Source organism: Ovis canadensis, chromosome 10, assembly GCF_042477335.2.
Source record: "Ovis canadensis isolate MfBH-ARS-UI-01 breed Bighorn chromosome 10, ARS-UI_OviCan_v2, whole genome shotgun sequence".
Taxonomy (NCBI): Eukaryota; Metazoa; Chordata; class Mammalia; order Artiodactyla; family Bovidae; genus Ovis; species Ovis canadensis.
Window position 1 is genome coordinate 33830991 of NC_091254.1, and position 25706 is coordinate 33856696.

At 34.7% G+C, this 25706-nt stretch overlaps 1 long non-coding RNA gene across 2 annotated transcripts in view; it reads right to left on the minus strand.

Annotated features, from left to right (window-relative positions):
• Positions 1-20012: 20012 nt before the first annotated feature.
• The window catches only part of LOC138446516 (uncharacterized), a 29046-nt gene continuing 23352 nt past the window's right edge, over positions 20013-25706 (minus strand). The window contains exons 4-7 of one of the 2 annotated variants that reach the window (XR_011259369.1): positions 24668-24730; positions 21969-22147; positions 21499-21618; positions 20013-20072 (exon numbers count right to left, since the gene is read on the minus strand). This is a non-coding gene — a long non-coding RNA (uncharacterized lncRNA). Of the gene's footprint in view, positions 20073-21276; positions 21619-21968; positions 22148-24667; positions 24731-25706 lie in introns of those variants that run through there. The other variant, XR_011259368.1, reaches the window with a different exon arrangement.

Consider the following 25706-nt stretch of genomic DNA (forward strand, 5'->3'; position numbering starts at 1 on the left):
ACAGACAAATTCAAACTCTTGCCTGATTTAGGGAAAATAGAAGACTTTAACATATTCATATGGGTATCACTTAACTTCTTGACCAAATTGCTCATAAGAAAATCATAAGAAATTATAAGAAAATAATGGCAGAAGTTTGTGTTGGTCAACCAAACTGAAAACTCTGGCGATCAAATCACAGACTCGTAATTGTCCATCTCGGATACATAGGGAGGAATCATCACCAAGCATGGTTTGTCCATCTAGTTGGGCTTCCCTTATTCTCCCACTTACCTTTGTTTCAGCCTCTTTCTATAACCTAAAGTTTCATTTCTGATAAGGCACTAAGGATTTTAGCTTATTCTTGAATCTCAACAATATAAACTTTTAAGTGGCTGGAAGTTCTTCCTAAAAAGATTTTCTGAAAAGGAGCTGTAGTGTTGAATTTTATTCTTGAATTTAACATACAAGTCATAATTGCAAAGAATTCTGAGTTATGTTAAAGTCAAACTTAATTTGAGCTGCTTCCCTAATAGCTCAGTTGGTAAAGAATCCGCCTGCAGTGCAGGAGACCCTGGTTGGATTCCTGGGTTGGGAAGATCCCTTGGAGAAGGGAAAGGCTACCCACTCTAGTATTTTGGCCTGGAGAATTCTATGGACTGTAAAGTCCATGGCATCGCAAAGAATCAGACATGATTGAGTGACTTTCACTTCAAAATCTACTTGAAATCAGGAGTCTGAAGTAATATAAATGGTCAAGGGAAAGCAGTTTGAGAAGTATATGACTTAGGGAATTGTAAGCTGTTTCTAATTTGTCTTGTATACTGTTTCTATCTAACAAATGTCAGCTCAGTTATATACATCTTTGTATTGGTTCTCTATCATGAACAACAGAAATGGTCACATTGCCAGAGATCTTGCTAGAAGAATAAGACTTGCTAAGACCCCTAAATATCCCATATTCTACTGTTATTTTTATTCTGTGTTGGGAAGTTGACCCTGTAAGAGCATATTAAGCAATGCAGAAGGCACTAAGACTAAGAGGAAATTTTTAAAAGGAAATTTGGGAAATTTTATTACCTTCCTGGAGCTATTGAACCCATGGGAAACACTAGTGTAACATCAAACTTAGTGTTTTAAGCAAAAGTTTAAGAAGTAAAGAGATGAGATGAAAATATATTACTAAAAATTACTTAATTTCTGGAATATCAACAACATCATAAAGACATAATTGCTCACCAGCTTTGTCCCAGAACTACACTTTTTGAATTGTTAGGTCTTCTATTGGATCTATTAGAGATAAAAAGTTTTGTACAAATTTCACCAAAAGACTCATCATCTCAAAATTATTAAGCTTGGAAAAATGTCTTAATATTTATCTAAGCAATGAGGTCAATCCAACCCCTCAAATATTTTAACAGATAAAAAGCTAACCCCTTACATGTGAATGGGAAATGAGTATTAAGCATGGCACACAATAAATAAGCAACAAAATACAGTAGAATTAACAGGACTTTACTCCCCAAACTGAAATGTGCCTAAGACTTAATCAGAGTTTTCTATACCTTCAGGTTTCACACCAACACCTCAAATCCAGAAATCATAGTTTTAAGGTGGCTTTTTTTAAACTCTGCCAGTTGAGTAAAACACACCGACTACCAAGTGTTTCTATTTCATCTTACTTTTCTCATTTCACACTCTGGTAAGAATTTGAATACCTTTGGGTTCCCAAATTGGAAGCCAAACAGGAGAGGTTTATCTTACCCTTCTTGTAAAAACGCCCCAAGAAAGTCTGGTTGCAATGTCTGCGGTTCCATGAGTTCTTTTAAGATGAGGACTGGGATTGTGCTTCATACTGGTCTTTATATTCCCCCACAGTGCCAAACAGTGGAAGTGAATATACAGTGGAGGTGATGAATAGGTTCAGGGTATTAGATCCAGTGAACAGAGTCCCTGAAGAACGATGGACAGAGGCTTGTAATATTGTACAGGAGGCAGCTAACAAAAGTCCCATGGGGTTGCAAAGACTCGTACATGACTTGGCAACTGAACAGCAGTGCTAGACATCTAACAGTCTTACTGAACTGAAGTGAAAAATTTGGAACTCTATAGTCTCAGTAAACATCCACTTAGAAAAACAAGAATTACAGTAGATTCAAAGACAAATGATATTTTACATGAAGAGTCTGAATGAGTTGATTCAAGTTAAAGACTACAGAAAGAAACCCATGGTATTTGTCTATGAGAAGTTTATATGGGTAACCACACAAAAATCGAGATGAAAGCATAGATGTATATAGAAATACTAAGTAGTTGAAAGTTATGCAAAATTATACATTTAAAATAGCCAAGCCAAACTACAATATACCATAATATGCTAATGAAAGTGTAATACTACAAGAATGCTTAGTAATTAAATATTAAAGGAATACAAATTCAGAATGAATGTTACATGACTGCAGTCAATATTAAATCTTGACTTACCTCCATAATTTAGAAGTCATGAAAAGATAGTAGAAGTCATCAGACCTGGCACGTAAGTCAGATGTAACTAGGATGGAAACATAGAAACAAATGTTCCCAGTTCTGGATAACTTGACTTGAAGACATAGGTTCACTGAATGTAAAAGGGTCTAAAAGATTCTATTATATTCAGAAGACATATTACTGAGTTTTTAAAAGGCTATTTTGGAAGCAAAGATTAATACTTTAGGTTTTCTTACATATCATTAAAGTAGAATATATTAGAAATTTAAAATGTAGAATAATATGGTATTTCTGTCTCATGATGGGCATGTAATTACTAGGGAAACCAATCAAGATACTTTGACTTTCTAAATAGGAATCCTATAAAGCAAGGTCTAACTCCTAGAAAACCAGATTACTACTTTCAATTAATTAAAAAAATTTTTTTGCTTGGTCAACTTTTAAAATTTCTGGGTATAATTTAAGCAGTACTGAATCTCTATTTGATTTTTTGGGGCTAACACTTTTCTTCGGAAGCAAACCCAATTTAGGGTGAAAAAGAGAAAATGTTTTCAACCTCTTAGACAGCTTAATCTTTTCTTAACTGTTTTTCTCCATCAAAAACAAGTATTTAAATAAGGAATCTCAATTATCTAAACCTATTTTGACCATCTTCCAGAATTTCTTGTTATACCTCTTTTGAAATGCCACAGTTGCTTTCTTGGAAAACTCGTCTTCCTGGTTTTCACATTTCTGTTTATTATTACAATTCTTCAGCCAGAATGCCAGGCCTTTGTGCTGCACTGTTTCTTGAAATTGGACACCAGCACATTTCCCACAATTTAATTACATGCTTTTCCATTTGAGAAATTAAAGTTATGTGTCAATTTTACAGTTTTAACTGACTGAATTGTTTGGACTTAAAGTTCTCAATTTCATTCCTTAGGTGTAACATTGGGAAAGATTTTGTTTAGTGAATAGAAGCAAAGGGAAGGTTCAAGAATATGAACACATTTTAGTTATTGACTTTCATAACTGATACAAGTGTAGGAATTTTCCTAAAGGCAGAAGCTTGAGATATGACACTCTAAGAAAAAAAAGGTTTGAATTCCATTTTGGAAATGTTTATTTAAGACTACATACCCAAATAATTTTTTTACACTCTTGCCTGGAAAATTCCATGGACGGAGGAGCCTGGTAGACGGCAGTCCATGGGGTCGCTAAGAGTCGGGCACGACTGAGCGACTTCACTTTCGCTTTTCACTTTCATGCATTGGAGAAGGAAATGGCAACCCACTCCAGTGTTCTTGCCTGGAGAATCCCAGGGACCGGGCAGCCTGGTGGGCTGCCGTCTATGGGGTCGCACAGAGTTGGACACGACTGAAGTGACTTAGCAGCAGCAGCAGCAGCAGGTGTTTATGTACTTCTTTTTAAAAGAAAGGGATATATTGTCTTTAATAAAGATCTTTAGTTAGCTTGTCTACCCGTATCAGCTTTGAATGGGTAACTGACACTGCCTCTCCAGCCAGACTTTTACATAGAATTCCAGTTCTGTATATTCAGTGACTTTTAATCAAAGCAATTCCAAAAGAATACCTGGATATCATTTTAAATTCAATATTACAAAAATGGGACTCAGTATCTTTCCTTCTCAAATTAGTTTTTCTTAACTCTCTTCTTTCAGTGATACTATTATTGTCTTCCAGGACAGAAAATGTTACTTTTGACACCCACTTTTATTCAACGCATTATGATGTTGTGCAATTTTTTTCTTTTGAAATATCTTAAATTTATTCTCTTATCTCAATTTTCATTGTCACTATTCTGTTCAGGTTTTCTTCACTCCTAGATCACCACAGTAGTCACATGCCCAGTTCTGTTGCCAACAGACTTTCTTAGAATCCTTCTGTATATAGTATAGCTGCATTTAATTTCCAAAAATTCCATTATTTTATGTTATTATTATTTTGGTTTCAAGACGCCATAACATCTCCCTATTCCTTGCTCTATCAAGACTAAAGTCCCCTAATCTGCCTAATATCTAGGCAAAGGTCCAATGACTTAGTTCTAACCTAGTTATCTAAATTCATGTGACCTTTGCCTTGAGTCTTAAGGCAAAGGTCCCAAGTTACTTTTGGGGGAATACTACATTCTATTTTGGCTTAGGATCTTACCCACAAACCAGAAAAGTCCAGTACTTGACAACTCAAAGCATCTTAATTTACAAGCGTACAGGCCACAAATTACAAAATAAGACATTTTTTTACTGAGTCAGCAGAGACATCTGTCTAATGCCCCTGCAGTTCCCTAGTTACTTACAGTTTTGAACTGAGGAGATCATCACATGTGGCATTTATTGCCTTTTACTAGAACGAGCTGTTGTCTGGCACTTTGCTCTGTATGGACAATGTCTGTTTTCTGCTTCTGGTCTCAGTCCTTTCTCCACATGGTCTAGGTACACAAGATACAATTTTTTTTTTTTTTTTGATGGGGGCAGTGGTGATGTCAAAACAAGTGCCTAGAAAACAGGTCATAAAGCAAATCAGTATAGAGGGGAAACTGCTTCACCATGGGAATCATTATTTAATTGCTGGTTGAATTCCTGACTTCTGGCTAAATATGTCTGGCAAATATGTCAACCTCCCTCAAAGCCAAATCAAACCCAACAGCAACATTAGACTTCAAAAAATGTAATTTATATATAGGTTCTGGAAATCAGACAAAAATGTCCTACAGATTTTATATAAAAGCTCTAAGGGTACATAAAAATAAATCCTTATCACATTATAACTTAAATGTCCTAGCAGAAAACAAAAGTTCCATATTTGATCCACAATTTTTTCTTTTCTTTCTGAAAGCTTTTTTCAAGTGACTTGGATAGTCTTTTATAAAATTGTCCAAGAAAGTTTATAAGAAAACCCATTTCAGTCACTAAGGTAGCTCTAGTAAGCAGAGGGATTCAGAAGCATGCCATTAACTCTAGTCACTTTAAAGCATTGTAGCAGATGTTCCATAGTTATTTTCGTGATTATAGTAATGATGGCTCTTGGAATTTTTTTTTCTGACAAGTATTTTTTAATGTAAGGACTTCTCATTCTATTTGCATCTCCCATCTCCTCAGGGTGTGCATATGTGCTTAGTGGCTCAGTTCTGTGTCCTACTCTCTTAAGGCCCCATGGACTGTAGCCCGCCAGGCTTCTCTGTCCATGGGATTTCCCAGGCAAGAATACTGGAGTGGGTTGCCACTTCCTTCTCCAGGGGGTCTTCCTGACCCAGGGATCAAACTTGCATCTCATGCATTACAGGAGGATTATTTACTGCTGAGCCACTGGGAGAGCCTCATCTCCTCAGCGAAGTGAAAGCTGCTCAGTCGTGTCTGACTCTTTGCAACCCCATGGACTAGTTCCTGGAATTCTCCAGGCCAGAATACTGGAGTGGGTAGCTGTTCCCTTCTCCAGGGGATCTTCCCAACCCAGGGGTGGAACCCAGGTCTCCTGCATTGCAGGTGGATTCTTTACCAGCTGAGCCACCAGGCAAGTCCATCTCCTCAGAGAGACAACAAATAAAAGCCAACAGGAGACAGTTAAATTATACTTTCTTGGAAAGTTTTAGATGATCAGCTAGATCACTAATAGCCTCAAAATTTCATAAGCTTTCCGACTATTCATTCTCCTGTGCATAGGTTTCTGGCTTTGATTAAAATTTTAAGAAGAAATTTCTTCAAGGTAGTTTCTTAATGCCTCAATGTTAATAGGCAGCATAGAACAGAGGTGCTCTGATATGTGAAACAATTAAAGATGGAGAACTTCTAAATTACCAGGTATGAGCCTGGGCATTTTTATATTTATGTAGCTGGTATTCAGCCTTTCCAGAACATATTGTCTCCAAATTACTGGTTTTCAGCAATCAATTGCCATTTATCAAGCATCTTGCAGAGTATATAATGAAAAGTAAAATAGATGGACCTTCCCATGATCAGATTTCATTCGAATCACTTCTTAGGCATTTTAACTGGGTTAGGATGTTACCTGGGAGAGGTGCCAAATAAACTAATCTGTGCTAATGTGTTAGGAAAAAAAAAAGCCTCTGCCCATAAAGAAGGGTGTATTAATTGTTCTAGAGCAGGTATAGGAGCACAAAACAGAGAAACAATATTTCTGGATGAGGAGGAAAAGTGAACTGGGAAAATTTCATGCAGGGGCTAGATACCCTAAAAATATTTAGATAGCTAAAGATGAGGGAAAGCACACCCTAAGAGTAAATAATTTGAGCTAAGGGTGGATGAAATTAGAGGTTTGGAAAAGGAGTAATGTTTTTATTTGGCTTAACAACAGTACTACAGTATTAATTCATAATCATTTCTGTAGTGGTAAGGTCAATCTCAACTGGGCAAAAAGTATCCCTGACAATAGGCTTTGGCCATGCAACCCCTTCCTCTCAAGATTTCTCACTTGATTTGCTGAGTTAAAGGCCTAGAGTGCCCAATGTTTAGGGTAATCCAATGTTTAGCCTAACTTAAGCCTAGGCTTCCTTCTAGTATTTCTTACAACTCATGTTTTATTTTCCTTCAGATCATCACATTTTGATTTTTCAGGAGACTGCAGGCAATCTGAAAATACTCTCATTTTCTTCAATTAGAAATTAGGGCACATTATGCAGAGGAAAGAAAACAATCTCAAACATGTACACTTATTTCCCTACCATCTCCCCAAGACCAATCTGTTTTAAAACTTCAGCTACTCTTCCTTACCTGATTGTGACTTTCTTCATGTTTTCTGCACCAAGTCTCCAATTCTTTCATTTCTTTGAGTTAATCCTATCTATTTTTTCAATAGATAGGAGCTTATTTTCCACATCCTCTAAGAAGTCTTTTCTGTTGTCTAGATCCACATTTTCTTTGAGATTCTACTGCGCACTTCAAGTCCGTAAGACAGACTTTACACTCCACTCTTCTCTAGTTGTTTCTTGTAAGTCAGTACAATATTACCAGCTAGGAAAATTCTTTGCGGACAGCGACCATCTTTTTTAGACTATTGTGAAGTACTGGGCACAGACTAGGTCTTTAATAATAAAAGATCATTTCACTTGAAAAATATCAACAGAAAACTTTTAAGGCATTTTAAGAATTATTTTAATAGCTTTTTGATAGGATGAAATTATATTCACTCTCATTTATAGACCTCATGGAGAAGGCAATGGCAGCCCACTCCAGTACTCTTGCCTGGAAAATCCCATGGATGGAGGAGCCTGGTGGGCTGCAATCCATGGGGTCGCTATGAGTTGGGCACAACTGAGTGACTTCATTTTCACTTTTTACTTTCCTTCATTGGAGAAGGAAATGGCAACCCACTCCAATGTTCTTGCCTGGAGAATCCCAGGGACGGGGGAGCCTGGTGGGCTGCCATCTATGGGGTCGCACAGAGTTGGACACGACTGAAGTGACTTAACAACAGCAGCAGTGTAGACCTCAAATTATCACCATATCAGATTTTTACACTATTCAAAATAGATTTGCATATGAATAAACTGTCCTGCTCTACTTTGGTAAGGTATATAACATACATACATATGTTATGTACATAACCATGATCAAAACCAGTCGCCATTCTTGGGATTTCCCTGGTGGTCCAGTGCTTTTGACTCTGCTTCCACTACAGGCGGCACGGGTTCAATCCATGGGTTCCCTGATTCGGGAAATAAGATCCTTCATGCCACACAGCCCAGAGCAAAACAAAACATAGCAGCCATTCTTGATAATCCAATCCCTTCTGATACAATTTCTGGCAATAGGAGAGATTTACAAGTATTAATACTTAGTTGTGGCCTTGCTTGCCCACCAATAGATTATAATTGAAAGGTTTGAAATTTGAATCCTTTAGACTGTACACATTTCAAGTGTGTTGTCAAATTACGAATACAATATAATTCTGTTCAGTTTGAAATAAAGTGAAATTTTGCTTAAAGGAAACTGGAATTCTTCAAATTGAATCCACCTGTATTTGTCTCTTGCACTCTACTTCAAGAAAAAAGTAAACTTTAAGAAAAATTATAACCAAACACCTTTTGGACATTATGGCTTAAAACACATTAAATACTACTCTTGAAAGTTCTATACCTATTATAATATTTTATATGACTTGATCCTTACATAAAATTTAACATTTAGCATATTGCTTAAGAGAAAATATACTGAAATTTTGTAATTTTTATTACTGCTTTACAAAATATTCAAACAAGGTTTAAGGTCATTGTAAACTCCAGTTGACTAAATATCCAATACTTCACACTGTTCCATTAATTCAATTAAATGCTTTATCTGATAAACATTAAAATTTTTTCTTATTTTTCAAAAATAAGAATGAGTGCATGCCTCTCCTTCTCCAAGTTTCCATGGAGCTGTTTTTCTTTCTGTTGGCTATGTTTCATATAGTCAAGTTACAATCTGACAAAAGCGTGGGAAAAAAATCTAAAATTTTTTCTAGAATGGAAAAGGTAAATATGTAATATCCAAAATTCTAAGGTGATAACTGAGGTTTCCACCTAAGTCTGCAAGATTAATGAGTAACATGTCAGTATACAGAATTATTTATAAAATGAATACATTGTAGACTGACTCTGTCCTAGGATTATAAAAATTTAGGACAAGACAGACCTTTTACTTACAATTTACAGTGAGACTTGAAGAAAGCAATTTACTTAAGGTCACACAACTTTAAGCCAAGCCAATTTTTAAGTATTTGAATATGACCACATTTAACTTCTCTAGGATAGGACAGTTTAAGCTTCTGTTTACATTGTCATTCCCCTGGCAAAATAACCAAGCGGTACTAAACACTTCTTTAGGACAACATTCACAAATAGGAACTTTATTATACTAAATTATAACTTTTTGTTCTGCTTCATTTCATGATCTTCTAAATCAGCGGGAAAACTTATGTTTCTCCTACATGCTTAATTGTTATCTAAATCAAATTCATTTTGATGACACTGAAGAGACTAGTATCCGAGGCAAATGACTCTGAACAAAATAACTTGTTGAATGAATAAATAGCTGTACATACATTACCGAATCAGATTCAAGCGATGGAGGTTTCATTGTTTGAGACTTAAAAATGAGGACAAAATGAGAGAAAATAACTTACAGATTCTCATGTCTAGATTCATCAAATTAATCTAATGGATATTTTCACTCCTAATTTCTTTTTTTATTTTTTGGAGGAACTGGTTCTTTATTTCAAAAAGACATTTATCAATTTTCAGTATCAAAACAGTTACACTATTGGTTTTTTTTCCCCTCCCAGTTGGTCCCCAAAGAGACCACACCAAAGGAGAGAACATTTTAAGCCAATTAAGCTGCAGGTTGCACACCTAGCAGACCTCACTGAAACCTCATCAAAAAAGGGGGATTGGGTAGGGAAAGAAACTTGAAAAGATCAGCACACTGCTAGCCCACAGACTGCAGAGAGCTCTCACAGGCAGAGGGGTGACCAGTGTGCCTCAACCCCAAAGCAGCAAAGTTCCAAAATAACAGAAAATTTTTAAATTTTGTACATATGCTTTTCAAGCTTTCCCCAGCACTAACCGATACAAAGCACAATGAGATGGCACTTTTAGAGACAGCAGCTTCAGACCCAGAAAAGGGTGATGAGATGAGTTTCATATGGCTAAATCAGTGGCAAAACATAACTTTCTTTCCTTTCTTTCAAGGAGGCAGAAGAGCAAATAAGTGGTCACTTCAACATAAGGGGCACATGATCCATTCTGTGAGCAGTTGGGAACAGGGTAGAGCTGGGACAAGGATTTGGTCTCAGAGGTTTCACCATCTTAATTGTTTGGTCATCCTAATTTATTTCTTGATTTTCTACATTATTCTTAATTCTTATAGGAATCCTAATCCTGAATTATTTCTTTTTAGAAAGACCTATATTATTGCAATTTCTTTTCCTTAGGAGCCAGTAACAGAACCAAACACACAGTCTAAAAAGATTTACTCTAGAAAAATTTTGTTTCTAGAAGTTTCATATTTTCAACTATGAGAAATTAAATACAAAACTACTGAATATTAAAAGTAAACATTTAAAAAACAGAGGTTGTAATGTTGTAAGACTGTTGATAACAGAATTCTAAAAATTCTGACTTACCACCATGTTAAATAAATCAGATTGATTCAATATTAATTTAAATGTTTATGGGAAATCTACTCCATGTCAGGTATGTTTTCAGTTTAAAGTTCTTATATGCATAAGGAAATTGTTACTTGAAATACATCAGATATCACAAGTAATAAAATTACACATTTCTACACATGAACAAATGAAAACTACAAAAATTTAAGTAGCAGTTTCATATAAAAAGGTTATCATACTAAGACAGGAAATGAAACAAGATGAAAAGTAAACTTTGCTAAAATAAGGAATTTTCATACTAGATTGAAGACAAGGTTATAGGCTGATTTCATCATTCCCATGCTTCCTTTCACAGGTCTCTGGATAAATTCCATTGAGCAATTATCTATTTAAAGGTAACTAACTGTTGCCATGTGTTGTATTTAGAATCTTGATGTCAAAATCCTAAACTAATGCAACAGTATCCTAGGTTTTTTCCTTATTTAAAAATGAGGGTATTATTGGCAGTAAGCAGTTAATTTTAGAAAACATCTTAAAAATAAAAACAATCTCAGAGTGCAGATCTATCAGGAATATTATCAATGAACAGGTCTGTTAATTATAAAACACCCAAATATCTGGTAGGTCATGCCTAGTTTGGAAGGCATTTTTAACTATGAAGAGCAAGAGAGACCATCATGCGAAATCAATCTGCGAGCAAGCAGAGTATTACAAGGCTAGAACTTCAGTTAATTTGGGAATATATTTAGGTCCTCCAAACGTAAGTAGAGTCCAGAAGTCAGATGATTTCCCAATTCAGGGTCAACCAGCTGAATGCCATGAATTTAGGCAGGCAGCATTTAGAGGCTGGGTACTGTGTGTTCAGGAAGCTGGTTAAAGTTACAGTTGGAGATCAGCAAGAAAAGGACACGAAGACAGTGCTAGGAAAAAAGGTCACACCCTATGACCTCAGTGGCAAAGATGAAAGTGAAAACTGTTTCTTGATGAGAAACAGACCGGCATAAAGAGTTGTTCTGGCTGAATTCTTACATACAAGCTGATATAATTTCATTGGTCTAAGCAAGGTTGATTTGGATTTGGCTGTCTCAAGCAATGGAGCGCAGGGTCAGTCAGGTGAATGATGAAGTGGGGAAAATAGCCATCAAATAATTTTAATACTTTTAAAATTACTTAATATTTTATAAAACCCCAAATCTTGAGATGGAAACAGAGCTAACTGGAATTCCTGACCTCCATAATGCTTTCTTGTAACATTTCAGGAAAAACATCTCAGAAGCCACTTCAACCTACCACAGTTTTCCTAAGATTTACATCAGGTATACTGTCAGTTTGTCTGTTACCTAGAAGATAAAACATGCTCTGTGAAATTCTTTATGCCTTAACTAATGCACCATCTCAGTAATAGATAAAGAGCCTTCACAGACTTACTTTATGTATAAAATATAAAACTTGCTATTAGCTGGGAAGAACTATTTCATGTTTCTCATTTCTCTTTCCCTGTGATCCTTCAATGAAACTGTGATACTGTTGATCTGGAAATAGATTTGATCTAATTGATCTTAGGAGAATTCTACTGAAAGGATCTAACTTCTGGCTATCTAACAAGCCAGTTGTTTTGAGTAGTCATCCTAATATTGGTATCAATGTATTATTGGTATCAATGCATTCAACAATCATGAAGGGAATTAACCTGATAGAATGCACCATGAGATTATGGGCTCACCAAATGGGCTAAGACAGTCTGCGTTCAAGCCTATTAGGCTTACAGGATAATCATAGAGAAATAAGGAAAATAATCACAATATAATGTAACATAAGCAATAACGAAATGACTATAGGGATGACAACAGAAAAGGGAGTTGTTAATTTTGTGTGTGTGTATGTGAAGAGGGTGGGAGGAGGTTGCCCTTCTGAGACAATACCCCCGAGTATTTCTGAAGGCTCAGTGAGAACCTGCTATCCTGCCTAGAATTGCTCTATAGGACAGAATGAAGTTAATGATGATAAAGCTGGCCAGAAGCCCTTTAAATTGACATGAAATACAAAGAAAATGGTATGTTTCACAGCCTAGGGTAATCTGCAAAATAAGTTTACAATTTAAATGTATAATTTTTCTGCAGCCTTCTAGTTACAAAAGTTCTATTTTCTCTTAGATTTTGACTAGCTTCTAAAGAGACACATGAAGTGAGATAACAATGCTGTTTGATGCTAGGATGCCTTAAAAGCAGTACAACCAAATATGACCTATAGACTTGTAGACTTGCTCTGCACAGTTAGGTGCTAGGGCAGTTTTCTCAGGGGCGAACACTGCTACTATAAGGGCTGACACACATAAACATTCAGGACCAGTGTTACCAGAACACCATTCTCAGAGCATGTCTCCTTGCAGTGTGATAGTAGCAGCATCATGGAGTACTTCAGAAGTTAATTTGTGCTTAGTATAGTACTTCCACATACAAATCTATCACCATTCTTTGGAAAGTGTAACTATCATTTTGAGCCATTTAGGGCTTAATTTCCACTTTGTCTCCTCTAACTCTTAACTATAAGACAGAGGTTGTAGCTCATTAAGTACGAGCTCTGCAATCAAACTGAGCTTCAATTCTGACTCCCCTTTTACTAGTTATGCGACAGTAGGCAATCTATTTGGAGAAGGCAATGGCACCCCAATCCAGTACTCTTGCCTGGAAAATCCCATGGACAGAGGAGCCTGGTAGGCTGCAGTCCATGGGGTCACTAGGAGTCGGACATGACTGAGCGACTTCACTTTCACTTTTCACTTTGATGCATTGGAGAAGGAAATGGCAACCCACTCCAGTGTTCTTGCCTGGAGAATCCCAGGGACGGTAGAGCCTGGTGGGCTGCCATCTATGGGGTCGCACAGAGTCAGACACAACTGAAGCGACTTAGCAGCAGCAGCAGCAGCAGCAGCAGGCAATCTATTTCCCTGTGACTCAGTTTCCTTACAACATGGGAGTAACAATGTGTCTCCTCCATTAGGTGATTTATGAGAATTGAAAGGATTTTTAAATGTAAGTTTCTGGCAAAGGATAAAAGCAATGTGTCAGCGGTAACTTGTCACTATTAGCACCTAAAGCTTGAGTGGTTTCCATATGCAGTTAAAAAGAAATCATATCCACAACCCAAGGGGTAGATATTGCAATGTTCTGATTTGATTTGGATTATTTACTAAAACGACCATTCAAAATAAAAATTTACTGGCCTCTTTTCCAGAGGAACAAATAAACATTAAGAAGTGTGCAAGGGCTGATGTTCCTTATTGTATTAACTATGAAGAACCTCTATAAATTTGGAAGAGAACTATAGTAGTCTGAAAGCTAACTGAATTGTAAAAACTAAGCAGCCAGCATTAAAAGATGTAGAAATCTCAGCCAATTCATAGCACTATTTACTCAAGCCTCAACTAAGATGTGGGCTCAAGACTAGCAAATATATTACAGAATTGTTTCCTGTATGTTTGATGACAGATGACAACTCAATCCAGTGCTAATTTGAGTGAGATTGATCTTCCTAGGAACACTCCACTTAATAACTGAGCACCTACTGTGTCTGGCAAGGTAATAAAATCTCCAGTTGAAGCTACATATATAGAATTCCAAAAGCAGTGATTCTAAGCCCAAGTTATGGCTCTGCAGTCTTATGAAAAATCCAAGCACCCTAGAAAATAAACATCAAAGAACGTCCCATTGACACTATGACTTAACTGCCCTCTCAAAACTGTGATTAAGACTTTCTCTAGAGTTGGCCCCTTCTTGTTTATCCAACGTCTTTAACTTTATTCTCCTTTGAGGTTTTAAGAGGAAAATGAAAACTTAATGATCCAGTTCTATACTGGATTTATTCAACAGCCTTGATAAAGTAATCCTTCTTGAAAACAAATACCAACTTGTAAGTTTTTAGTATTTAAAATTTATGTTCCAACTTTACTAGCTCATTGTTAACATTTTCAGTTTTAAGACAAGTGACACATTTCTCTAAACCTTGATCTTCAACTTTTCTTATATACCCAGTTCTTTTAAAATAATGGTTTTCAGTATAACCTGTCCTAAAAAGAATCCAGGAATTTCCCTAGTGTCCTTTAGTCAGATAGCACATGTGCTTAAAGGCAAGTTTGTTCAAGCTGATGTACTGATTTTCTTCATCTCAAATGTTATGTTTAAATCTTACTCCTCCCTCCAATTTCATCCCTTGTGGGGTCTCTGGTAAAGCAGCCCATTTCTATAATGTACACTTCAACAGTCGGTAGAGATCCCTTACTTAAGAGTTTACATTTGTACCCCCTGAAACTCCATCTCCTCAGTTTTGCCCTTCTGTATTTTGCAATACAGAATAAAAAGGTCTCAATATTGTTCTTTTTCAAGCAAGCTTCTCAATACCTTCAAGAACCCCTTAGGACATTTGCCATCTCCAATTTTTTCAGCTCTCTGAAAGCCCTCTAATTGGTTCACATCCATAATCTGCATGAGGCCTACACAAGCCACACACACCAGGACTTTCAATCAACAGTGGTTTGGGGAGTGTTTATTAGCATATAGCAATAAATTATAAGCCTAAATGAATAATTTTCATGCTAGTTCTGAAACTTGTTGGACCTTTGCCCAAATTCCAAATCATCTAATTTGGTTACCCCCCAAAAAACATTTGCAATTCCCTTTATTACTGTCTTAAAGGAATTTAATATCTTAAGAAATAGAAAAGTAAACTCATCATGAATGTTTTCTGAAGAGTTTAACTATGTGGAAATTTAGTCATCAATTTAAAAAAATCCAAATTCCTTGAGTTTTATAACTAAATACACCTAAAGAGTTATATTTTAAAAAATGGTCTGAGGGCTTATGATGAACTTGAGCATTTTTGGGTGCTTTCCCTTTTTTCAAGGATACAATGGCCAACTAAAATGGTGACAAAACTAGCGAGAGCGCGTCTAACTTGGCACCTGCACCATAGGCGAGTTCTGGTGACAAACACCCCTCCTCTGAGAGTCAGATTTTAAACTCCCAAGTTTAATTAATTAGCTAAATTGTCATATTCTAAATCTAAACTACTTTTAAGAGTTTTAAATGATAAAATACTGAAATGTGAGAAAACCAGATTGAGACTTTTGCTCTCTAAATGGGTTGCTGTAACAGGTCATACATTATGAATTTATGTCATGTCATGTTTCAATCCAAATTTCTTAGTAAATGTTTTTTGAATATCGAATGTGAATCCCATAATTTTTGAACACTGGCTCAGCTTTTTGATAAATTTGATGTAATTACTGAGGTACAAACAAAGCACAGGATTTAATTACTATACTAGTTTTAGACTTTCTTCAGCAAACCTTGAACAGTACATTTTCAGTAATTATTTCTCTCTCCCAATTAAAATCCTTCAATGACCTCCCCTGTCTCAGAAAGGCTCTCAAACAATGGAAAGGTACTGGAGATGACAGGCAGGTGTGGAAGAGGAGGCCAGATGGCAAACAAGACGCATTTTCTCCTCAAATATCTTGAGGAAGTTCAAAAACTTAAGCATTTTTACAGTAAACTATTATGGAACAGATGATATAATTAGTGGTTTTTACCTATATAGTTCTCTCTTGATCAACAAGCGGGTTAGGGAAGCTGACCCACCTTGAAGCTGAAAATCCATGTAAAACTTTACGTGCTTGTGTGCTAAGCCACTTGTCGTGTCCAACTCTTTGCAACCCCATGGACTGTATCCCACCAAGCTCCTCTCTCTGTCCATGGGTTTTTCCAGGCAAGAATACTGGAGTGTTGCCATGCCCTTCTCCAGGGGATCTTCCTGACCCAAGGATGAAACCCACGTCTCTCAAATCTCCTACACTGGCAGACAGGTTCTTTACCACCAGTGCCCCCTGTGTAACTTTAGTCGGCTTCTACACCCACGGTTCTGCATCCTCAGATTCAATCAACTGCAGGTCGTGTAATACTGTAGCATGTATTTATTGAGAAAAATAAAAGACTCCCACAATTCAAACCCACATTGTTTGGGGGTCAACTGTATTTTAGATAAACATCAAGAAAAACTTTCTGAGCCAGCAGCATGTCTCGTCTCTCTTCTAGAGGGTGATGTTTTTTTCCAGCTCCTGGCATAGTTATAGATTAGGAAATAAATTTGCTAATCCAACTATACATTTAGAAGGAAATAACATACTGTTAATAATAGTAACTCTCATTGGATGATAAAAATATAATTTTTAAACAATTTTTTTGCCTTTTTTGAGGTTTCTATGCCTATACATTAGTTCTATGGTGGGAGAAAATTAAAAACTTTTAAAAAGACAAAATCCTTTTAAGATCGGAAAGTCAGTTTCGCTGTGCTATTAAATCTCTATAAACCAGATTTTTCTTTAGTTTACTGATATAGTTCCAAAATTAAAATACACAGCCACTCCTTTTCTTATACTTACCTTTTTAGGTTTTGGGGGCTGGAAGATGGGAGAAATGACAGCAAAGATTTTCAACAAAGAATTCAAGAAGCGACTCTTGAATTCCTTCTCAACCCTCCTTTAAGAAACAGAGTAGACTGCTCCCCCAAGGCGGATTTTAAACTTATTTGATTTTTGAAATTACCTGTTTAGTTCCCAAAATAGTTAATTCTTCATTATCACTTCTTAAGTTCCTGAACCCATAAGAACTTAGGTTTTCCATTTATGGACTTCCAAAGGAGGTGATTAAGTGGTAAGGCTGCTTCAAGTATTTTGATTTTTCAAGGCTCTTTTCCCAACCACCCCCCAAATCATACGTTTATTTATAATATAAAAAAATAAGATTTACTTCACACCATAGTACACCAGTAGTAACATTTTAGCATATGTATTCTTCTAATGATTCATACTATGTGGTAACGTTTTTCACATAACCAGGAATTTTCTAGCTCATTAAACACTCATTACATTATTTTAAATAGCTGCACAGTATTCCACTCAGCATGTTAATCAGGTTATTACTGGACACTTTAAAACCTCTTCCAATCCTCTAATATTATAAACAATACTATAACAAACACATGAATTACTTCTTAAATGGCTCTATTTGTCAACAGCACTTACTTGAAATAGAGAATCCATACTTTTAAGAATTCTTTAATTCTTCTAGTGTGCTAAAATCCTAGAAATATGACTAGTCCACACTCTATGTGGTATAAATATTTTCACATAACTGAGAAAAAAATCAGCTGTATCATTTGTCAGCATAAAATTAATATTTGAACTTTGGGTGTTTTGAAATTCTGGATGTTTTAGTCTACCTGCTTTTTGTTTTATTTCTTAAGTTTAAATATTTTTCTTCATATTGTCAGTATTTATAAAAGGTAAATATACACGAATAAATGAGGTGAAATTAATGATAGAAATGCTGTTATTTCTTTGTTAAGTGAGAGAAAAAGGTTAACAGCTACAGGGATAAATTTTTTGTAACATGGGAAGGAGGGATAAGACCAAACTATTAAACTCATGGACCAGCATAGTGCATTTAGAAACTGTACAGGAATAAATTGGGACAGAATTGGGGTGGTGAAACGGCATAAATAAGGGCACTGAAATTAGAAAAACAGATGGAGCAGGACTAGTTTGCTTGAAAAAACTGGAAAAACCTCAAGAAGGTTAGGGCAAGATCATGAGGTACAATAAGTCTGAATTTTATCCTATATGCAAAAGCAGTGCATTAGGAAGATTAAATTAGTGGGACATACCATAAGGGATGAACGCTTTCAGGCAAGTGTTCTTAGCTAAAATGGTAACAGAGTTGGAATGAGAAAAATGGTGGCAATTACTAGAATGGAGGAATCAGACAATTTTGGTTCGTTTGAGTAAATTACAAATGTGTCACTTACTCATTTAGCTAGCTTTGACTAGGCTAAACTGAGCAAGTAAAAACAATTTCAGAGCCATCAAAACACAATTCATAAAAACCTGATCATCACGCATATACCTATTAACCAACCATTTAAACATTTTACGTTCTAAATGGTCTCAGATGGACGTTCTGAGTCAGATCTAAAAAAAATACTCTTATCTACAAAGGTCAAGCAGGCTGAGGCTCACACAACTCTCAAGGTAGTTTTAAAGAAGGAAGGAAAATTAAATCTGTATGTTAAGCCAAGAGCTTAAATAGCCGTAAAATCTGGCTCCTAGAAACTTTAATTTATGAGCTATTATTCTCTCTTGTATATTTGATGATAGCCATCCAAACTTTCTCGCTGCTCTTTTTGGTAAACACCAAAAATGTTTCAGCCTCAAGGTCTCTGTAGGTGTTATTTCATCTGCTCGAAAGGCTCTTCTCCCAGAAACCTAGCGGTTTGCTCCTTTAGTTTTTAGGTCTTCATTTAAATGTTATCTTTGTGAGGAATTTTCTGACCACACTATTGAAAAACACATCTGCCTGCCTGCCTTCCAGACCCGTTTAACCCATTCCTCCCACTTCCCTTGCTTTATTTTTCTTCATAGAACTTACCACCACCTGACATACCACATATTAGCACCTATCCATTTTTTGTGTATTCTATTACCCATGCCTCACTCCCAAAACTGTAAGCTCTATGAGGGCTGGAATTTATCTGCTTTGTTCAGTGCTGATCCTCAGTGCCTGTAATAAAATTTGTAGTCCTCTCTATATAAATGCTTCAAATCTATTTAATGCTCTTTGTTAAACACAAGACAGAAAAGACATTTATGGAAATATAAAAATCTGCATAGACTATGTGAAAATGTACAAATTATCTTAAGAAATGATGTACCTACACTTTCTTTAGTTCTAACTACGGGGCAACGCTTTGTTGTTTCACACTAAATTGGCATTTAAGTGATCACATGAAAACTTAAAAAAAGTTCTAGTGGTGCTGTAAGAATTAATATCCCTGAAAATGTTACTTTCATAAATATAAGCATTTCTAAAGATTATAAAATAGTGAGATGTGGAAATAAGAAAACTTTGGAGTGATTTAAAAATTTCTACTACTTCCTAAAGATTAATTAATGCTAAGTGGTTAAATTATAAAATGATATACAGAATAACTTTAATAACAAGTTAATTAAACTGAAGAACATTTAGTATAAAGGTGGCTTACTTTTTCTCAGAATAATTTCTCAAAATCTAACCCTATAGCATAAACAAGATTCTCTAGGCAGTTTACATTTTTGCAAAACATGAACATAATCATAAGAATATAGTAATATAATTCTTAATAAGTAATATATTCTTATAATAAGAATATAGTATCAGATTATTGAAGTTAAACAGAATTAAGGGGAACCTGTACTCATCAGTATGCTAATGTATTATTCATGTATTTTTATATGAATCCCATGTATTAATAATCAAGAAACAGAACCATATAGAAGTTATAAATGTTGAATTTAGTTTCAGTATAATACAAACAAAAACTCATCAACTAATTTATCACACTGCACAGTAATTTTGACATAGCAAGTTTAAACTTATTTATTTTGCCAACATTTTTTTCACTGCAAATAGCCTAAAAAAAAAACAAAAAAAACAAGATATCAGAAATCTCTGGGATACATTTTATAAATAAGCAAGGTAAGAACATAAATTCTTAAATTCTACTGGAGAAATAAATTCTCCATTAAAGGGGCTCACACAAAAATAAGAAATCCCTGATAAGAGGTAAGAAAAGAAAATTTTAGCTGGAAATGTACTGATGATGGTCTTCCAGACATGCAAGTGTTTGGGTTGGCCAAAAAAGTTCCTTCAGTTTCAAAGTAAAATGACACATCTTTCATTTCTCCAAGAACTTTACTCCACAATGTATTCCTCATTTTGTTCCACTACCTTCTGCCATTATTCAGGCAACTTCATCATTTCATCTTCCCCAATCTTTTAAAAATCTTTTTCAGCAAAGATCTGTTCAAGGTGTCTTTCATAGCCTTTCAGGGAACTGAAATTTTATTAAGAGAATTTTGTAAAAACCTTAAATGGAAAACAAAAAGGTGCAATGTCTGGTGAATACAGCAGATAAATCAAAACCTTCCAGCCAAACTGCAACAGTTTTTGCCTGGTCATCAAAGAAACATGCAGTCTTGCAGTATCCTGATAAAAAATTACGCATTTTCTGTTGACTAATTCTGGACATTTTTCGTTGAGTGCTGCTTTCAGTTGGTTTAACTAGCAACAGTACTTGGAATTAATTGTTTGGTTTTCTGGAAGGAGCTCATAATAGAGGACTCCCATCCAATCCCACCATATACACATCACCTCTGGATGACTGGCCTTTGGTGTGGTTGGTGATGGTTCATTTCACTTGTCCCATGATCTCTTACACTGCACATTATTGTACAGTATCCACTTTTTAATCACTCATCACAATTTGTTTTAAAAATAAACAGTTTTCATTATGTTTCAGTAGAGAATCGCGCATGTCAAAATATGGTCAAGCAGGTTTTTCTCTCAACTTATGTGGAACTCAAACATCAAAACGATTAACATAACCAAGCTGGTGCTAATGATTTTCAACGCTTGATTTGGATATTTTTAGGATGTTGGCTATCTCCTGCGTGGTATAACACTGATTGTTCTCAATTTGATCACTATCAACTTCAACTGGTCTACCTGAACGTGGAGCATCATCCAGGGAGAAAATCTACAGTATGACCTTCACAAACTTTTAACACTTTCTCCACACAGCGCACAAATCTTTGTTTTTCAGTTGCATTTTTACCTTTTTTGAAATAAGCATAACATGCCGAAAATGTTGTTTTCTTCCATCTTCAATATTAAAATAGCTACACAAAAATTGCCAATTTTGATTAAGTTTCTTTTCAAATGTACTCTGATGTGACCATTGTATACAATACAATCTAGGGAAGTTATTTCAAATGAAGTTTGGACAAAACCGAACGAACTTTCTGGCCAACCCAATAAATGGTCTAAGTATTACTTACTAGAGCCAAATCTAATCTCAAAAAATTAGGATACTAATTTTTCTCCTTTTTGCTAATACTCAATGAGAAACAACACTTAGCATAAAACTTTTTCCATGAATAAGGGCTAGTAATATCCACCTGCAAAAGGAAAAAAAAAATGATTTAGAATGTCAACTTCTAAATAAATACAAACACTTAGAGGTCAAAGTTTATTAAAGTATAATCCTGCTAATCCAGTTATGACTAACCAAGGATACCACTAATTGATACTTGGTGGTTTAAAAACACTTCTAATTCTCTAACAATTAAAAGGACATATGACTCACTGAAGAAAATCTTTACTGTTAAATATGATATTTAGTCTATGATCAAATTTTCAATTCTATGTCACGTATATGTGATCTTAAGATATCTGAATTTGAAGACAGTATGTGAAATGAATTGTTCACCTACTAAAATATCCCTCTGGCTATCTCCTGAATACTTGCCTGTAGTCCTCTGAGTTAGCACCAAACTCAATCCATACTCCAAGTAACAGATTTAAGATGCTCAATACTGGAATTATTTGGCATCAACTTAAACTTGAATGAAAAAGATTAGACGTTTTTTCCAAAGAAGATGGAAAAAATGAAATCTTAATATACATCCATATAAAACTATTTCTTCTCTGCAAAATAAATGGCCATATTAAGACTAACATGAAAGGGTATAACGTTCATTTTACCATTCGCTCTTTGTATTCCAAAATTACACAAAGATAGAAGTATATTAACCCTTATAAATAAGACTTTAAGTCCTGTTGAGTTACCTAAATGAGTGTTTCATTAGGTATTGACAGGCTATTTCCTGTTCTCTATTAAGAGACTGGAAAGGAGCTGCATACTGTTATAATAAATTTCAATGCAACAGTTTTTTTATACTTTCTTACTCTTCCAGTATTTCAATTTTTTCTTTAATCCATTCTCAGGATTCAAGTTTTTATTTAGCCCCAAATGATCCTTTTTCACATCTTGAGCACCTAGAGGTTTACTTAGTAAAAGTAAAATGCATTTAGAAGGCAGATTAGACAAAATACAATTTTCTAAAATCTGACTTCAAAATCAAAATCAAAATAGAAATCTAATTCCAGGGTTGTTCTGTAAAATACTGGAGAAACTCTGCAACTCATTCAATAAATATTTCTAAGTATCTACATATTAGTTCCTGAAATATTTTTAATAGAATCAAAAATTATATATTTGTAACAGTCTTTCATGAAATGGCTGAGATGAAATAAGGGAAACAGGTTAAAAGCTTGATAAATGATTTTTAAAAGCCCTAAGGCAGTATTACTTCCTTGTAAAAGCTGGCATTTGATTCTAGCCAATATAGGGTATTACTTCTTTATTCTGGGGGAAAATTTTGCTGAGAAAAAGTGAGAATCTTCTTAAAAATGAGAACTCTCTTACAGTAATTTTCTTTACCTTGAAATTATAATTTAAACAGAAGATGCTCAAACAAAACTCCTTAAGTTACATCTGAAATACTTTAAGGGTTTCCAAAGTAGACAATGAAAATTGAAATGATTTTCTAAGAACTGCTTGTATTTTATAGATTTTCTGTTGGGTTACAATTTAAAGGAGATATTTCTTGTAGAAAATAAGACCAGGAGTATGGTACACTACACAAACACACTCTTATCCTGAACATCAACTTTTAGTTTAATGACTTATTAAACAAATAAGGAACAGAAGGTAAAGAAAACATTTTCCTTCAAATTTTAATTAAAATTTTGATTGTTTGCATCTATAAAACTAGTAACCATAATAATTTTTGTAGTTCTTATGCTAAAGTTAAATACTAGATATTAAAAAGACCAAACAAGGCCTTCATGTTTTTTATTTTACTTACAAACAAGAATCTGTGGCTAAGGATAAACAAAATTTTTTAGTAAAAACAAGAAAAAACCAATATGACAGTATAAATTCAGAAGACACAGGCTTAATATCTTAATCTGCAAGTGCAGCAAATTACTTGAGTTTTCATTTCTTGAGCTATCCAACAAATATACTGGTCATTTGTAAGGTCTTTCCTACCTTTAAAGTCATGATTAAGTGCATCTTTGAAACACAGGATTTCAGGAATTTAATTCACATATTTTGATTCTTTCCCCTTTCCCTTATAACAGAATATTTAGAAATATTACTAGAAATTATCCTCTAAGTTCTGTTCAAAATGTATATTTTACAATATATATCTATCTGTGAGATAAACGAATGTCTTAATTTCACTTAAGTAGAGAAAGGGAAAAGTATTATTTCTGTTCTGAAGTAAAAATTGAATATTTAAACTGAATATAAATATACATTAAAATAAATTTACTGGATGCTGTATAAGCTTTCAATAAACTTGATGGCATTCAACACAATTATTAAATTACAATACACAATTTTAATACACATCTAAAAGTACTAACTTATTTTTATTCAATCATATGAGAATAAGACTATAATACTGAAAATTAATTATCAATAAAGCTGAAAATACATTGGTAATATTAATATACACTAAAATATGACAGTAGAGTATGGCCAACCTTACTTCAGCAGCACAGTTAATACTGGAGATAATTTTAGAATCTTAACTCCAATATTTACGTGCTGCTAAGGCACTGCTGACATTGCTATCATACAAGCTATGAATAAAAAGAAATATATTTTCTTCAGAAGATCAGATCCTTGTATTTTTGAGGCAGCACAATATGGCCTGCACCTTTTCAAAATCCACAAACCATTATGTGCTGCTACTTTACTCCAAGGTTTTGTTTTTTTTAAACACATGAGCACCTAAAGATACGAAAAAATTTTTCTTTCAGAAAAAGAGGATAAATACATTTAAAAAGCCATGTTTAAAGATTCTAACATTAACATAGCAGATATAAATAGTTATTTCTTGGATGCTTTTGAGCAGCATAATAAAACTTATTCTTACACTGAATATTTAAGGAAAGCCTAATACGTGCAAAGCACACTGCTGTAAGTTAAGAACACAAAGATGTATAATATGAGAAATAGAAAATCATTTTTTTCTGTGTCAACTTACTAAGTCAATACAGTTAAACAGTCAAATTTTTTAATGCATTAAAATATATGAAATTACATTTTTCTTTTACAAACAAAAAGTGATATTTGTAAAATCTGGTCTTTACCTTTGTAAAAGCATTATTTACAAACAGCATTTAACTCCTTGCAGTACACCTCTCAAACGACATCTTCATCAAGTAGGTAAGATTTCATGTCAAAGGAAAAATAAGAAATGACACACAAAAGCTAAGCTTCATTAAACTTAAGCTAGTCAAATGCAAATATACTTTTAAAGAGAAAAAAGGTTGCATGTGAAATATTTTAATAATACAGTAAAAATATACAGGAGGCCTAAAACTAACTTTCTTTTGTTTTAAAAAAACCCAAATATTATTTTACCTTGAATATTTATCTATTAGCTATTTTGTTAGAGTTGAATAACACTTTATATAGGAAATAACTTTAATAAATGAAGTCTTGGAAAAACGAGTTCATTTTGTATCCAGAGATGAGAAATAAAACAGGAAACCTGTGGTTGTTGATTTTCCTATTCTCTGGTTCTCACTCTTCACCAGATAAGGAAGTATACTCCTGAACAGTTTCCACATACATATGAAATTACTTCTCTCAAAAAGATACCAGAAAACTATCACCACTCTAGCTCAAGGTCAGCCAACTTCTTTTACTCCACTCTTTTAATCACTAAAATGTCTATGCTAAAGCCATACTACATCTATTCTGGACAGGTGATGTGCACTTGAAATGTGCCCCTCCCTAATAATATCTAATTGTATATACAAAGCATAACCGTCACATATTTCACATTTTTGGGGAGTCTTTTCCCATTAGAAGTATATGTAGCTAATTTCTTCTTTCTGGCCTGCACATGGCTTATGAGACCTTAGTTCAGGGAGTGAACCCGGGGCCTCAGCAGTGAGAGCACAGAGTCCTAACCCCTAGACTGCCAGGGAATTCCCCTAAAACCATGTATTTGAAACTAAGCCAGGTGTGCCAAACTTGAAAAACGTAGTGTGAATACTGCAAAATGTAAACAGTTTTACAAACCTTTTAAAAATCTTCAGTTAGAATGTCTTCACTTATTTTTAAAAATTGCTTTTAAATATAAATTCTACCATTTTACTTCTGTGGCATTAAGTACATTCA